This window comes from Pleurodeles waltl, chromosome 2_2 (assembly GCF_031143425.1).
Source record: "Pleurodeles waltl isolate 20211129_DDA chromosome 2_2, aPleWal1.hap1.20221129, whole genome shotgun sequence".
Classification (NCBI taxonomy): domain Eukaryota; kingdom Metazoa; phylum Chordata; class Amphibia; order Caudata; family Salamandridae; genus Pleurodeles; species Pleurodeles waltl.
In genome coordinates this window covers 55,402,428-55,416,454 of record NC_090439.1, presented here as the reverse complement: position 1 = coordinate 55,416,454, position 14,027 = coordinate 55,402,428, and positions in this window count along the sequence as shown.

The window sequence follows — 14,027 nt, the reverse complement described above, 5'->3', positions numbered from 1 at the left end:
GATTTTGGGTCCACTACTTATACCCCTTTCTGCCTTTGAAGTAGGCAAACTTGAAAAGGAACGTCCTAGTTGTTTACAAGATCCTGCGTTGCCCAGGCTACGCCCCAGACCCACACCAGGGGATCGGAGACTGCATTGTGAGAGTGCAGTCACAGCCCATTCAGATGTAAGTGACACTCCTTCCATTCTAGCACAGATGGCTCATCATGATATGCAGGCTACACCCCAGGACCATCTGTCTCAGTGTCTAGAGGGGATTCACAAGCAGCCCAACTGTCAGTCTGACTCAGACAGGGAATCCACAAACAGGCAGAATCACAGAATGGTTAAAGCAAGAAAAGGCCTACTTTCTAAAAGTGGCATTTTCAACCTAACAATTTAAAAACCACCTTCAATAAAATATGTATTTTTAAATTGTGAGTTCAGAGACACCAAACTCCTCATTTCTCTCTGCTCTCAAAGGGGATCTTAATTTGATAATATTTAAAGGCAGCCCCATGTTAACCTATGAGAGAGATAGGCCTTGCCACAGTGAAAACTGAATTTGGCAGTATTTCACTGTGAGGACATGTAAAGCACATCAGTACATGTCGCACCTTTCACAAACACTGCACCATGCCCACGAGGCTACCTAGGGCCTACCTTAGGGGTGCCTTACATGTATAAAAAGGGAAGGTTTGGGCCTGGCAAGTGGGTACACTTGCCAAGTCGAATTGGCAGTTTAAAGCTGCACACACAGACACTGCAGTAGCAGAACTGAGCTATGGTTACAGGGCTACTAAGGTGGATGACACAATCAGTGCTGTAGGCCCACTAGTAGCATTTGATTTACAGGCCCTAGGCAGCACCTCTAGTGCACTTTACTAGGGACGCACTAGTAAATCAAATATGGCAATCATGGATAAACCAATCAACAATACAATTTGCACAGAGAACATATGCACTTTAGCACTGGTTATCAGTGGTAAAGTGCCTAGAGTCCTGAAGCCAACAAAAACAGGTCAGAAGAAATAGGAGGAAGGAGGCAAAAAGATTGGGGATGACCCTGCAAAAAGGGCCAGGTCCAACACTGCCTGTTGGATGTAGGGGGCATTTCCACATCAAAACTTTCAACCATTAAATTTATTTAAGTTTTAAATGAATACAAGTATAGAGTAGATGTGCTCCATTGGTGTTTATTGTGCATATAATTTAAATGTGACAACACAATTACGGTGCATACATTGTCCAACAGGTGATGAGTGAGGTTATGGTAGATGGAATCATCAGAGAAGGTGGTACAGCAGTTGGTTGCACAGGTCCAATGTCCAAGTGCAAATGGAAAGATAGAGTTGTCATTGAACAGTCAACAAGGTGTCTCAGTAGCACACAAGGGAGACAAATTAGGTGAGGTTCACTTCCTGGCAGTGGGTTTGGTCTTGGCATCTGCTCCAGCTGGATGTCTGGATGGACGACCACATTTGTAGGGGGGGATTCTTCTGCAAACCCACCATTCCACTAGATGCTGGTGATGTGGATGGCTCTTATGCTATGTTGCCAGGGGAAAGTACCTGCTGGTGGGTGGAGGAAGCACGCAGTATGGTGTTGATGGCCCTAAGCACTCCTGCAATGGAGGACATGGTGGCATTGTGTGCCTGCCACTGCTGCATGACCGCCTGGTGGTACTCCCTCTGTAGCTTTTGGTTTTCCCCCAACATGGTGATGAAGTAGCCCATCCGGTCATGGGATTGTTGATATGTTCTCAGGACATGGGAGATGGTTTCCTGGTCAGAAGTGTCCCTTGTGGACCCCCTCCTCTGGCCCACAGCTTTCCTCCCACACCTCCTGGCCCACGTACCTGTGCCCTCAGCATGGTGTGCCCACTCCCAGTGTTTGCAGGACCTTCATTGCCTGGGATGTGAGGGGTCAACTCAGGTTCCTGTACTGTGGGGCACACATTTGTTTGAACAGTCCTTGAGACACAGTTTTGGGGACGAAGGGTTGACTGTCATGTAGGAACCACAGGGTAGGGGGGATTGATGTGGGTAGGGTGAGGCAGGGAGTTGTACACTGACCAGGTGTCCCAGGTAGGCCAAGTAGGTATTTATTGTTCTGACAGCCAGGCGCATTGTCCTCACTGGGGCCTTCATCCTGAGGAGGGCTGGCAATCTCTGTTGTCCTCTCCATGGTGACACTGGTAGGGGTATGTGTGGATGGAGTGAGAGAGGGCGTTGAATATTGGACCTGTGTTTGGTTCTCTCTTTAGCATATGCATTCAGTGGCTTGCCATGATTTCCAGCAGTGACATTGACAGATGCTGCACAGTATACCATTGGTGGTAGTTAGTGGTCTGTGACATGTGTACCATACTCCATTTTGGTTGGAGACATTCAGGTTTAGTAACTTTGGCTCTGTGGATTGGTTCTGGTACTGTCTGATAGTTCAGATGACTGTTCTGCACTGTTAGCTAGTAACTATTCAGGCTTGTTAGTTGTGAGAGGTAATGGATGTGCATTGCAGCCTAGTGCTCCAGTGAGAGGAGGGTATGCAAGGTTAATTGTCCTGTCTGTGTATATGCATGGAGTATGCCATCTTACATTCCACACGATGGTAGGCCAGTTTGTGGGTTGTGGATCCTGATTAGTGGCCAAACGGATCAGTCACAGTGGGAACTGTGTTTAGCCTTGTTTGGCATTGTGTTGTGACATTACATTGCTGTCATTGCCATGTAGTTGTCCTCAGTTGTACCCTCTAGTATGTATAACTAGTACATAAGTAACACATGTAAGGCATGTGATGTGATGTGCACAATCCAGGTATTCATGTAGATGGGCAAGTGCATTGTGGGAGTCGAAGTGATAGTATTAGCCAATGCCATCCATGCCTTTGCCAAGGGCTGTGTGGGCATTTGGGCTGGGTGGAGGTGTGGCATGCCGGAAAGGGGCACTGGGTGGATAGGTGGGGGATATAGTGAGATATAGTGAGATATACAGTGAATTGGGTAGTATTTGGATGGTGAGGAGGCATGCAGGACAGGATAATTGTGTGACATGTAAGTTGTGGGTACTTACCTGAGCCAAATCCTCCAGGTATTCCAGTCAGGCCCTCAGGATACAGAATGTCCAATACATTTTGATCCCATGATGTGAAGTGTGGGGGAGGAGGTGGGGGCCTACCGCCAGTCTTGTGCACGGTGATCTTGTGTTGTGATGCCATGAAATGCACCTTCCCCCTAAGGTCGTTCCACCTCTTAATGATGTCCTCCCTTGTGCTTGGATGGTTGCCCACTAAGTTGACCTTGTCGACTATTCTCTGTCATAACTGGCTATCGAGGTTTACTGGACAGGTGCTGCAAAGAGTTGTGGCTCTGCCCTGATAATTTCATCCACCATGACCCTCAACTTGTCATCTGTGAACCATGGGTGCTTTTGTGGGGAACGTGGTAGTGGTTGTGTTGAGGATGGGGGGGTGTTGTGTGTGTAAGGGTGCAGTGTATGGTGATTGATTGGGTGTAGGTGGTGCGTGGTGAGTGATGGATGCTTGTAGTGTGTGTGTGGTCATTATGTGTGTTTTGTGTTGATAGTGCAGTTGTGTGGTGTTTGCTGAGTGAAATGTCTATATGTGCCTATGGTGTAATGGTGCTATGTGAGTGTGTCTGTCTGCTCTCGGTGTTTGTGTAAATCAAATTTGTTGGAAAGGATTGTGGGTTGTGTAGGGATGTGTTGTATAGTGCAGCGAGTAGATGTGTCTGGTGTGTGTATGTGTGTCAGGTGTGGGCTATTCAAACTGCTCAATGTGGTATGGTATTCTGACAGTAGTGGGTTCTGAGCACGGCGGTTCACACCGCCAATGGTTTTCACAGTGAAAGAACTGCTGTGGTGATTTGTGGCTCATAATTTGGTGGGTGGAATTGTGTCAGGCTGGCGGTGGTGCATCCACCTCTTCCCCACCCTCCTGTCTCCTAGCGGTGTTGCATTTGTGGCTGTTTTGGACAGTCTTCAAAGTGTGTCTCTTAGTACGACGGTCAGATTACCGCCAACTTGGTGGTCTTTTGGTGGCTGCCACCACGGCAGTCTTCCAAAAAGACAGCCAAAGTCATAAAGAATGCCTAAGTGTCTCCAGCAAAATTACAGTATTGTTACATCAAATAGAGAAAGGTGCAAGGAAAGTGTCCAGAGAAAGGATTACAGCTATATTGCAAATGAACCCTCCTGTTACTCAAACAGATGTTGGTATATTTTGGGAATGGTGGGTTACTGTCGCCAATGGATCCCCAATGTTTCTGGTATTTCCAAGACTCTGCAAAGATTGACCCACAAACACATTACTGATCCAGTTCTGGTTGATGAAGCTTGTATGAAAGCTTTTATTGAGCTGATAGAGAGTCTGTGCAGAGAACAATCTCTGGGAATGCCTGACTACACAAAACCATTTTCACTGTTTTGTCATGAAGAGATTGTTATGCTCTGTATGCCCTGACACAGGTACATGGTGGGATAAATCATCCTGTAGCATATTTTTCAGCTGCATTGGATCCAGTTGCTGTTGTTTTACCAGATATTTTAAAGCAAGTGGTTGTGGTAGGTACTATTCTTTTCCAGAGTTAGAGCATTGTGATGGGGCATCCTTTAACTGTTCTAGTCCCTCACTTAGTTGAGGTCTTGCTTACCAGGACCACAACCAAATATCTGACAAATGCTCCGTTGCCTCCTTATGAGCTACGGATTTTGGGATCCCCAAATGTCACCCTGAAATGTGAGGAGTACTTAATCCTGCTACTCTGTTACCTAGAGACACCAATGAATCAGAAAATGTAATTGAAGTGAAACTTGGCTGCCTGGATGTTATTGAACCACAGAGAAAAATGATCAAATACTTTTTGTAGGTGATTCCTCTTTAAAAAACAATGCAGGAACATTGACAGCTGGTTATGCTGTGTGTACCATCTCTGGTGTACTGCTTCATGGCTTTAAGGAAGATTTTCTACACAAGTGGCTGCATTGGTTGCTCCTACTAGAGCATGCTGTATTTCATCACAGCTTAAAATTGCAGTTTTTACAAACAGCTAATATGAATTTGGTGTAGTGCATGACTTTGGGCAGTTGTGGTCCCAGAGATGTTTCTTTACCTCTTCTGGCCCCCCTATAAGGAATGGGGACAGGATTCGTGAATTGTTTGAAGCCTTACAATTACCTGAGAAAGTAGCAGTTGTGAAGTGTGCTGGGCATCGTAAAACAGATTATTTTGTACCATGGGTAATGCCTATGCTGATCAAGTTGCTAGATATTGTGTACTTAGTTGTTCCACTTTCAGTGAGGAGTGGAAAAACGTAACATATACAAATGAGACAATGCAAAGCTTTTGGTTGACAGTGGATGGCCCTTGGGAAGAAATTTAAAGATTGCAAGATGAAGGTCCAGAAGATGAAAAAATAAGCTGGACAAAATTTGGTTCGTAATCAAAGAGAAATTGATGAAATTTGGGTTTTTAATGAAGGGTAGGTAGTCTGGCGAAACGGTCTACTGACGCAAATGGCTAGATACGATCATGGTCAAACTCACATTGCCAGAGATGCAATGATTTGAACATTTAAGCAATCTAGGTTCAATCCAAAATTTAGACAAGTTGCAGTCGCAGTTTGTCACAGATGTATTACATGTCAGCAAATGAACGTGGGAAAAATAACTGTTGTCAATTTGAGTCATATTGGAAGATCAGGTGGCCCATTTAACAGAATGCAGATGGATTTCATTAGGATGCCTGTGTGTGGAGGTTTGAAGTACATGTTGGTGATTGTCAGTATATTTAGACATTGGAATTCCAAACTGGAAAGTGCCATATTCTTTGGTTGATGAAGATCCAGTGTTCCTGAGAGCACAAGCAGAAACTGTACAGTCTCAAGAGGAGTGAGTGACAAAGACAGAACAAGAGACTGCATAAGGAAAGACAGTGCAAACTGATGAAGATCCAGATTCAAATACTCCTCTGACAGCTGAACTTGAGGACAATCTTTATATTCCTCTGTCAGCGGAAACGGAGGTGGATGTAGCAGGAGAGTTGAGTCTAAGGAAGTCTCTCCCAGAAGCAGATGATTGGGAAAAATAGATAAAGCAAATATTGTTTCCTGAAATAGCTGAAAGTGGAGTTGAGTTGATTCAAAGACATTCAGATTTGACTCCTCCTGAAGTGGCTAATGGTGCAGGTGAATCAAGTCAAAGTCAAACAAGAATTTGTCAGATTCCTGCTAAACCAAGAAAAATCGTAAGTCCAGTTGTGCCATCACTATTAGAAAAACTATGAAAGGAGATAAATGGCCTTCTTTGCATGCAACTGAAAAGGTTTCTGGTGTGTTGTCAAGCAGAAGTGAGGTAGCAGAAGCAACAGGAGAAACCGATCTGAGTCCACAAGAAACAGATGAAAGTTGAAAATCAAAGAGAAAGAGAGTTGCTAGCCGAAGATACTCAGGTCCTGAATTTGGCGTACCTTGCAGCTGATGATTGGGAACACAAGCTTATGTCCTTTTGTTTTGACTGTGAGAATCCAGTTCAACATTTTGGAACTTGAAATCATAATTGAGCTGAGTTTTCAAATTGCATTTTCAAATGACCAGGAAAGACATTATCCTCTGGAAGTAATAGTGATCAGTAGATTGTGATCTACTAAAAGAGACATTTGATACTGATTATGACAAAGTTGCTAAACCAATTTTTGACAATTTCTGTAGAGCCTGAAAATTGCTGTATATCACCGCAAAGAAGACTGAAAAATATTTTTGATTTTTGATTGAGGCTGCATAGTTAAGTTTACATTTTTCTTTCTTTTCACTTTTGGATTATTTACAAGCCATGAATATCAATCGCAATAGAAACAAAGGGTTCAAGTATGTGTGTGTTGGATGGTGTATGTGAATTGATAAGTTTGTTATTAATCATAAGCATGAGTGTTTCTGAAAAAGCAGAAACAACTTACACATCTTCTCCAATACAAAAGACTGCTACACTTCCTGAGTTACACAAATTGTATAAAGATGAGAGTTACTTACACTTAGACAACTGACAACGATATCTTTCTTCTAATGTTTATTATCGTTTGCTGTATGAATATATCGAGACTCTATATGTGAGAGGATGTTATGTGAGTACACAAATTCCTATCTCAATTCAAGAAGGGATTACATATCATAGTTTACAACTAGTTTATGGGATTAGTTATAGTACTTTTATTATCAGGACTTTATAATCAAGAATACATGCAGTATTTTCACTCTAATTATGACCTAGTCTTTTATTTTGTTTCTGTTAACCAACACTTGAGTAGTATTGCTAAAGCTGGAAACATAGACATTGTAGAACGTTTCTTTGAACCTACACTAACATTTGGTACTGCCTATGCTCACTGGAATAATTTAACATGTATATTTTCAATAAAAAAGGTTTCTTCAATCAGGCCAAGAAAAGCAGTGAAAGAAAAAATAGAAAAAGTCTTAGTAAATTACAATTACAAGAATGATCATGCATAGAGTGTAACTAACTACAAGGAAAGCTTGCTTTAGATTATCAACATGTAGGAAAGATTTGTATATACAGGCCTCAATCCAGAACTTATAGTACGTTTTTGGATATGAGTGAATGCAGACATGTATTTCTGTTTAGGAATACATGAGACCTTATGCTAAATGGACAAGACATTATTAATAAAATATGAGTAACCAAAATGTAACACATAGGCCCTCATTACAACCCTGGCGGTCGGTGTTAAAGCGGCGGTAATACCGGCAACAGGCCGGAGGTAAAAAAAATGGCATCACGACCACGGCGGAAACAGCCAATACAGACAGCCACTTTAACACACCGACCATCACGGCGGTAGCAACAAACACTGCAGCGTCACTGTCAACAGACAGGTGGAAGACAATATACCACCTACCCCATTACAACCCGCCAATCCGCTAGCTTTTCCTGGGCGGTACCAACTCCATCAAAAGCACGGCGGAAAAAGAACACAGAAGGGAAACCACTCACCTCTCGACAATCAATGAAGAACCAGGACGCCATGGAGCCTGAGCTGCAGGTCCTGCCGACGCTGGTCTACCTCCTCATACATGACGAATGTCAAAGGCGGTGGCGATGACCACGGAGTACTGCACCTAGCACACAGGGGAGTGAGGAGGAAAAAGAGAGTGACACACACACTCAACACACAACACCCCCACCCACGCCCCACCACCCAACACCATACACAAAAACACATGCAACAACAGTACATTGACACCCCGTCACCTGCTAGAAGAACGCAAGGACAAAAGGAATTGATTTAAATCAGTGTTATTATGAAATATGCAGATATACTTAACAAATATAGAAAAACAGTATATACAAGTATTCACAAAATGTACGGAAGGCCGTACACTGTCCTTTGCAAATGTCCGTGGGCCACTGGGCCAAAAATCAGGGTCCAAGCCCACACTTGACACCTGCCTCAATACAGAGGGAACACTTCAGGGGCATTGGGTCATGAACAGACAGGAACTTCAGGGGGACGGGGAAGGGAAGGCACCTCAGCCAGAAGATGGTACAACACCACTGCTCCTCGAGGGGGCTTCATGCCTACTGCTTGGTCCTGGGAAGTGCAATGCCACAGGCTCTCAAGTGGGTGGTTTGGCAACTGCATGGTCCTGGGGAGTGCAAAGCCACAGTCTCTAAAGTGGGTAGTTTGCCCGCTGCTTGGTCCTGGGGAGTGCTACGCCACAGTCTCTCAAGTCTCTCAAGTGGGTGGTTTGCCCACTGCTTGGTCCTGGAGAATGCAAAGCCACAGTCTCTCAAGTGAGTGGTTTGCCCACTGCTTGGTCCTGGGGAGTGCAAAGCCACAGTCTCTCAAGTGGGTGCTTTGCGCACTGCTTTGTCCGGGGGAGTGCAAGGCCACAGTCTCTCAAGTGGATGGCTTCTCCACTGGTTCTGGAGGGGGCTTTGTGCCCAGTGTGCTTCATCCTGCCAAGGATTGGGTGAGTGAATGCATTTCTCCACTGGTTCTGGGCGGGTCTTTGTGCCCAGATGATGCAGCACCTGGGTTGTGGCAGTTCACATTCCCCCACCTGGGTGTCTGAGGCATAAGATTTGCAGGGAACAGGTTGCATGATACTCAATGGAGGCAGGGCCAAACTCCATCCTGTGGCAACTAAGGCTGCAAACTGGTGGTAGTGCCGGTGCTGGTGGGGGTGCTGGTAGTGGTGGAGGGAGTCTCCAGGCCGTCTCCTGCAGACTGGGACGACTGCCCACTGTGGATGCTGCTGCGTACAGTTGCTGTGGCAGCGGTGGGGCAGATGGCAGTGAAGGTTGTGGTGCCTGCGGCGGGGATGCTGGCAGTGCTGGCCGTGGTGTAGGTGCTGATAGTGGTGGAGGGAGGCACCAGGCCGTCTCATGCAGCCTCGGACGGCTGCCCACTGGGGATGCTGCTGCTGACAGTTGTTGTGGATGCGGCGGGGCAGGTGGCGGTGCAGGTGGTGGTGCTAGCTGCGGTACAGGTGGCGGGGCTGTTCTGATGGTGGCCACCAGGCCCTCACCTGGAGCCCTCGAGGCCTGAAGTGCCTTGCCTTGGCTTTTCTGCCCCTTCCTCACCTTGGTAGATGCAGCTGGGACCTTGGCATTGGAAGCTGGAATTCTGGAGGAGGCCTTGCTGGGTGGGTCGTGCTCCTTGGCCGTGATGCATGCTGGCCCCTTCTTCACTTTGGCAGGTGGCGGAATGGGTTGGTCCTTTTCAGGGGTCGGTGGCACACTGGCTGGCCTGACGGGTGCCACCTTTGATCCTCTTGGAGTTGCAGGTACCATAGGGTCTGCCGACTTGGTAGCTGAGGTGCTGGCAAGGGATCTGGACACCCTGGCCCGAGGGGAAGAAAGGGGGGGAGGTGTAGGGAAGAGGTCAATGTTAGATCAGGAACAGTTTTTTAGACACACTGGGAAGGGAAAATGGAGAGGGTTTGAGAGTCGAGGAAGAGGGAGTGGTTGTAAGAGGTGTCTGTCTGTTGAATTTGGGTGAAGGTGCATGGGCTGGATGCTGTTGTGAGGTGGATGGCTGTTGGGTGGGTGGGTGCTTGCGTTTGGGTACTTTGGGAGGAGGGGTCACAGACACACCGGGAGAGGACACAGGGGATGTGTTCATGGTTTTGGGGTGGTGACTGCTCCTGTGGGCTATGTTGTGATGGGCGTGCTGGTGATGGATGAAGTGGATGAAGATGTAGTGCATGCAGGTGTGAGTGTTGATGCTACAGGGAGGGAGGCGGATGATGAGGAGGAGGGGGACACAGTGGAGGCAGTGGATGTTGGTGTGTTTGCATGGGCATGGTGCTTGTGTGAGTGCTTGTTAGATGAAGTGTGGTGCTTATGTTTGCCTGAGCCACTTCTGTGTGGTGATTTGGGTGAATGCTGGTCTGAAGGTGTGCTTGGGATAGGCTGAGGTTGAGGGGATTGGGTCTGGGTAGAGGAAGTTGAAGGGGGAGGCTGGACACAGGGACAAAGGCTGCCATCAGTGCTGAGGCCAGAACTTGAAATGCTCTCTGTTGGGCCGCCACGCCAGAGTGAATGCCCTCCAGTTATGCATGGTTATTGCTTGTTGCAAATGCCTCTCGACACCCTGGATGGCATTCAGAATGGTTGACTGCCCAACAGTGAGGGATCTCAGGAGGTCAATAGCCTCCTCACTGAGGGCAGCAGGGCTGAATGGGGCAGGGCCTGAGGTGCCTGGGGCGAAGGAGATGCCCACTCTCCTGGGTGAGCGGGCACGGGAAACAACCTGAGATGCTCCTGGGAGGGAGGTGTTGTTAGGGGGTGGGGGCTGTACCTGCTGTTGGGGTGGGCACAGAGGTGTCCACCACCGCCAGGGAGCTTCCATTGGAGGAGAAGTCGCTGTCTGTGGTCTCCCCTCCTGTCCCAATCGTGGTGCTCCCCTCGCCCTCTGCCCCACTGGTGCCTTCACCCTCAGTGAATTTGCCCTCCAGGGTCATGTGGGATGCAGCTCCCTCCGTCAATGGTGCCTCTGCTCCTCCACCAGATGATGCTAATGCACACAAGGACAGGGTGACAAAACAAAAATGGAGGGGAAGAGACAGAGGATACACTTGGTCAATGCCAGCAATAACCCTACCGTTGGCCTACACTACACAGAGGGTTCAGTCCTATGTACTAGGCCATGCCCAACCATTTATAGAGACAGCCACCAGCCCATGGGGTACAATGCCTAACCCCACCATCTGCACACCAGATACCCACAGGATCCTGCACAGTGGTAAATTGCCACTTACACCATTGCGGTAGGAGTGCTCCAGAGACTGCCCAACAAGAGACCTATCCTGCAATGACCGCCCTGGTCCAGGGCCACCCACAGCCCACATCCCCCACCCAGATACCTCCTACAGCACGCAAAGTCAGCTTTCAGAATCTGTACTCACCCCCTTGTGGCTGCTGTGATGCCCTCAAACGCCCATCCAACTCAGGATAGGCCACCGCTAGGATGCGGAACATCAGGGCGGTCATGGTGCGACAGGCACCCCTTCCATGTTGGGAGGCCAGCCCCAGTTGGGCCTCCGCATCTTCTTTGACCAGTGGTGCTGGTCCTCCCATCTCTTGTGGCAATGGGTGTTCCGCCTGTGAAAGACCCCCAGGGTCCGCACCTCCTTGGTGATGGCACGCCAAATACCCTTCTTCTGATGGGTGCTGACCTGGAGGGATAAGACAGCAGAAAAGTAATTTACTCACCCGTCCGGACCATCATACTCATTGCCCACCAGTTCCCACCCATGCCCTGACGCACATACAATGACCACCTTACATGCTGCACTCTGGCCAGGACGCCTCAGCTCTGCCCAACATGTGGCTTACATCACAGCACTCTAAACATTAATGGCCCACGCAGCAGACTCACAGTGTGCTCACCTTTTTGTCTGGAGGACCGTAGATTAATGTGAACTGGGGTAGGACCCCATCCACCAGTTTCTCCATCTCCTCCGCAGTGAAGGCAGGGGCCCTTTCCCCAGACACTCGAGCCATAGTCTCTTCCAGACACAGGTCACAGCAGCACTTGCAGTGAATATCCTCTCATGTTGAAGGTCAGGTAGCAAGTGAGTGAATAGTCAGAAAATGACGGTCACGTCCGCAGCGGTGTGTACCGTCACCGCCGGCGTACATCGCCATTGGCTCCTGGAACCCATAAGGCCCAATGATAACCAATGCAAAGTTGTACGGCGGTCATCGACTGCCTACTGCAATGGCGCACAACGCCAGCACAGTTACCTCATTTCCATATGTCCATCCACACAGGTCAGGCAGCCGCCATTTCAGGGGGGCACAGGCCATGGCACCTAACTGTGTCATAGCAGACATTGGCACATCAACTGACTCTCGAGTTCACATACTGATTCTGTAAATTAAATTAATCTACATTAGTGCAATAGATGTTGAAATATGACCCTCTGCTCACCGTTCTCTTCCATAGGCTTCAACCACTGAGGCTGAATATGAGATGGCGGTGTACAGACCTCTGGTGGACCTTGCGACAATGGAGGACAGACACATTATCATCACATACAAACTTGATCGGGCCACAATCTTAGAACTGTGTGCACAATTGGAGCCAGACCTGATGTCAGCTATCCACCAGCCCACAGGAATCCCCCCTCTAGTGCAGGTCCTGTCAGTGCTCAATTTCCTGGCAAGTGGTTCCTTCCAGACAACAGTGGCCATGGCATCAGGGATGACTCAGCCAATGTTCTCCAATGTGTTGACCAGAGTGTTGTCAGCCCTGCTGAAACACATGTGCAGCTACATCGTGTTTCCTCAGATGGAGGATTTGGCCATAGTGAAAGCTGACTTTTATGCCCTGGGACATATCCCCAACATCATTGGTGCCATTGATGGTACACATATAGCATTTGCCCCCCCCCTCCGGAGAAATGAACAGGTTCACAGGAATAGAAAAAGCTATCACTCTCCGAATGTGCAGATGGTGTGTATGGTGGACCAGTACATCTCACATGTGAATGACAAATATCCTGGCTCTGTGCATGATGCCTTTATATTGAGGAATAGCAGCATCCCATTGGTGATGGGCCAACTCCAGAGGCACCGGGTGTGGCTAATAGGTGAGCCAAAGGTCCCTACAGAGTATATGTTGATTTCTGGAAATGGGATTGCCCCTAAGAGTTAGTGTGTGTCTAACAGTTGTCACCCTATATTTACAGGTGACTCTGGTTATCCCAACGTCTCACGGCTACTGACTCCAGTGAGGAATGCCAGGACAAGGGCAGAGGAACGTTACAATGAGGCAAATGGGCGTACAAGGAGGATTATTGAAAGGACCTTCAGCCTCCTTAAGGCCAGGTTCCGGTGCCTCCATCTGACAGGTGGATCCCTGTACTACTCACCCACGGAGCTGTGCCAGATCATCGTGGCATGCTGTATGTTGCACTGTACAGATATGTTGCAATGCTTTGATAATGTTGTGCTAATGCATTTGTGAATCATTAGACTGACTCCAGATTGGTATTTGTTTCAAGGGTGTTTATTGAAGTGCTCATAATTATAGGGGTATGTGCAAGGGGCTGGGGTGATGGTGGAGGAAAGTCCATGGTAGAGTCCAGTCTCTTGGTATCACAGGTGCATTGTCCAAGGGGGCATAGGAAGGGGAGGAATGGCAGTTCAAGGTAGACAGGGTAACAGAGTGGGACAGAAGGGTGATGTAGGAAAGTACCATCTTGCCTGGCATGTTACCCCCATATTTCACTGTATATATGTTGTTTTAGTCTATGTGTCATTGGGACCCTGCCAGGCAGGGCCCCAGTGCTCATAAGTATGTGCCCTGTATGTGTTCCCTGTGTGATGCCTAACTGTCTCACTGAGGCTCTGCTAACCAGAACCTCAGTGGTTATGCTCTCTCTGCTTTCCAAATTTGTCACTAACAGGCTAGTGACTAAATTTACCAATTCACATTGGCATACTGGTACACCCATATAATTCCCTAGTATATGGTACTGAGGTACCCAGGGTATTGGGGTTCCAGGA